Source organism: Benincasa hispida, chromosome 9 (genome assembly GCF_027475165.1).
Source record: "Benincasa hispida cultivar pf3 chromosome 9, pf3_genome.v1.1, whole genome shotgun sequence".
Lineage (NCBI taxonomy): Eukaryota > Viridiplantae > Streptophyta > Magnoliopsida > Cucurbitales > Cucurbitaceae > Benincasa > Benincasa hispida.
In genome coordinates this window covers 22,937,570-22,941,850 of record NC_143486.1, presented here as the reverse complement: position 1 = coordinate 22,941,850, position 4,281 = coordinate 22,937,570, and positions in this window count along the sequence as shown.

Here is a 4,281-nt window from a genome sequence, read left to right as displayed (position 1 = left end):
ATTACCTCATTTTAGGAAATTAGTTTAGGCTTTTATATTCCTCAATGGGGTACTTTTGTGCAATGATTTTAAGAAATATGTTAACTTTTCTATATTCCTCGTAATTTTAGGAAATTTGCTGTACATTGAATATAAAATATTCGTATTGATATCCGAGTGTACTAATAATTACCAGGTCCGTTGCTCGAATTCTCCTACCTCAATTGTACGAAAAGAAAGAATATAAAATACTCCAGCTTAATCTTACACCGACAGACTTTGTTACTTCTCTTGACATACTGACTTTGGTTTCCGTCGGTCAACTCAATTTTTGGATTAGTCATGCTCACCTCTAATCTTATATGTTATAAATAATACGAAAATAAATTATTCATTTAATATATAAAATACATCCTTTTACATTTATGCTTGGAGTTAACCATATATTATGAATTGATTTAGACATGACATGTCTTGCCTAACTCTTCTTTGACTTTACCTGCTTTAATCATTTGTAATTAGGATTTTAAAAAGTCGATGTTAATGAAAATGGTGAGGTTTTCAATTTATGAAAATATCAATAGAAACTATTCCTCAATTTATGAAAAGGATGACGAAACAGAAAAAGAAATATATATTTAACCATCCATGTAAGCTAAAAAATAATATAAAATTAGTTAAGTGTCTATCTTATTTAAGATTTGCAACTTCAAAACGCCACATCATTTTTTCGTTAGTCAACTAATAATCAAACTAATTTTAGGGACCATTTAGAATCATTTTCAAGACATCGAGGACCAAAATGTAACTTATCAAACCTCATGGACCAAATAGACACCGACATCAAACTCCAGGGATCAAAAGTATATTTAGTGCATTAAAATATGACTTTTAGAGAAAAATCTTAGATGCAACCAGGTTGCACTCATCTCTAGTGCAGTCCAAATAACACCTAATGAGATTGTGTCACGTGACACAATTTTTTTATAGTTTTTTTGTGTGAATAAAAGTAAAGAAGAGTATGAGGATAGGTGCAACCAAGTTTGTACCTAATCATTCCCAACTTTGAGTACTTTTTTCTCCTCCCTGTTTTTACCCACTTTTTTTTCCATCTTCTCAATCTCTTTTTAAACCTTTTTCTTTTTTTTTTTTAAAAAAAAAAAAAATCAAAATCTTCTTCAAGTAACCACAGTCACACCATCTCTTGAAAAATCTTAAAATCGATCGAAACTAACCGAGTTGTGTGTTTCGTCGGTCAGTTGTTTCCACAGACCCTCTAAGAATTAACAACCATTGAGCGGCAATTTTTTTTGTGGAAATCCAAGATTTTCATGGATGTGGACATTTGGATTATCGAGTTTGTTTTGTGGTAATAGAAAGTGCTCAGGCATCTAGAGATTCTCGGGTTGTCCTTATAGAAGGCATCTCGAGAGTTTTGGAAGGTCTCTTAAACATGCATTTTCTTGATTTATATGTTGAGGCTATCCCTTTTGACTTTTTTAATCATTCTCTTTTCCGTATATATATAAATGTCACTCTTCTTTATTTTCATCTTATAATTAAAGTAAATAATGTCAATTATGTATTTCACTCTTTGGTTATATTGTAGTTGTTTTTATTTTTAGAAAGATGTTTAAATTTAAAATTAAATTAATATTTAATTTATAAAAAAATTCTTAAATTCATATATAATATTTTGTTGAGAAAAATAACAAATAAAATATTAAAACTATATTAATTTAAAAAGAAATTTAAATTAATAAAAACAAATATATTATATAAGTTCAAATTATATTAAATAATTATAAATTTATGAATAGATATTAAAGGTATTTTTGGAACATTATGTAAATTTAAGACATTCCTGAGTAGAAACCTTATAAAACAAACAGAATTATCAAAGTATTCCTAGATATCTTCAAAACTATTCCTATAAAACAAACAGTACAAGAAAAAGGAGTTCTCCTGATACCTAAAGAGGTGTCGGGAGAGAGGTCTATTTAAACCAGACCCCTTATCCTTCCACTCCCCTTTTTTTCCCTACTTTTCATACCCCCCCCCCCCCCCCCCCCCTTTTCCAGCAACTCATTTCCCTCCCTTTCCCATTTTCCTCTCATTTTCCCCTCATTTTTAATCTTTTTTTGTTCGCCGCCGCTCCTCCCTTCGGTCAGCAGCTGCAATCAACTGCCCGTCGTTGCTGTCGTCTCCTCGCCGGTCATTTTCTCATTTTATTTTATTTTTTATATTTATTTAAATCATATGTGAAATGTCCATTAAAATGTGTTTCAATATTGTATTCACTTTTGTTAATTCTCGTAAATTGTTGTACAAATCATGCTCATTAATATTATGCCCATTAAAATCTTCTCTGAATTTTTTTTTGTACAAATCATGCCCATTAATATCTCGTCAATTTTGCAGAATATATTTGTTTTATAATTCTCTGAAATTGTTGAGAGTAATTTTATAACGAACATGTCATATGATGTTGGTTATTTGGAGCCTAAGCATGCATGATTTAACATTTCGAAGATGTTGAATAAATGAACTTTGTCCTCTAATCCAGGTTATTATTTTGGATTACAAGTTGGTCAGAAAATATTTATTTTTAAGGATGAATAAAGAATGGATTAAATTAAGGAATAAGTTATCAGTAGAGTATAGAGGAGAAGTATCACAGTTCTTAGATATGGCAAAGTTTCATGTTAATGATTCCGGACGAATAAGATGTCCATGCAAGAATTGTATGAATTCAATTTAGGAAAAGATAGATATTGGTGGAACGACATCTATTAACATATGAAATATTTTTCTCATATTGTGAATGGGTATATCATGGAGAGCCAGTAAACTTATTTAGAAGTCATACAAGTCATTCAATACAGGATGTTGAAGTAGATAGTATAGAGAGTAATGCTATCGAAGAAAATGAGATGTTGAATCTTATAAATGATTTACAAGTTCCAATTGAAAACGAAAATGGAAATGAAGGAAGGATTGAGAATGAAATATCCTTTAATGGTCAAGAAAGAGATACCACGAACTTATTCGAGGATTAAATGACCGAAGCACGTAATGAATTATACCCTGGGTGTTCACAATTTTCGTCCTTGAACTTTTTAGTCAAGTTGATACATTTCAAAGTTTTGAACGGCTCGAGTAACAAATTGTTTGACATGTTGCTGGAATTGTTAAAAGCAGTGTTTCCAGCTGGCACCTCTATACTTACTTCCTTTTATGAAGCCAAACGAAAATTGCGTGATTTAGGCCTAGCGAAAATTCCTCATACCCGCTATCTATCCACTCATCTGTATTTCGCAAAATGCGATCTAAGATTATCTTTGCTTCCATATACGTCTTGTCCATTAGTCCTCCTACCGCAGAGGCATCAGCAACTACTTGGTTGATCGATCCAAGTCGTTATAAAAAGTCTCCATCAGAACAAAATCGGGAATCCCAATGTGCGGACAGTTCTACACTAATTATCTGAATCGCACCTAGGCGGTGCCTAAAGTTTCATAGCTCTTTTGTTCGAAATTCAACACATCCCTCTGTCTCCTTGCGTTGATGGCTGGAGGGAAGAATCTATTCATAAACCTTTCAACAAACTTATCCCATGCGTTGATTTCATTTGGCTCTAGTGACTGAGCCCACCTCCTTGCCTCATCCCGTAGTGTATACGGGAAGAGATATAATCTAATTCCTTCGAGAGTCACACCAGGTATGGAGAATGTGTTGCACATTTCTACGAAGCTGGTCAAATGAGCATACGGGTCTTCTCCTTATAGACCTCTGAATTGTCCCGCATTTTGGATCATTTGAAGCATGACCGGACTTATCTCAAACCTTACATTCTCCGCAACCGTAGGTCTTGAAATTCTGGGTGAGAAGTTATAGAGATTCGGTGCCGCATAGTTCCTCATAGGTATGTTGCGGTTGGCAGCAAGAAAAATAGGGTCTTGCGCGGGCCAATTTGCCCCTTGATTCCCATCGAACCTCTCATTATTATTAGCCATGTTTCTTCTTTACCTAATTTGGTTCTGATGTGCTATTGTGTGAAAAATACACCTGAGCTCTGGGTCAGCTTAGAATTTCTGGATTAATTCTAGTACTCACCTCAGCCTGCTCTTCGCGATAAACAACTAGTACAACAGAGATCTATCCTGCAAAATACCACAAAAGTATTCAACACTAACCGTTACCAATCCCCAACAACGACGCAATAAACTTGTAATGATAAAGATTTATTACCTTTATCATGCATGCATTGTGATGATGAATCATACAAGCTCATGTTGTCAT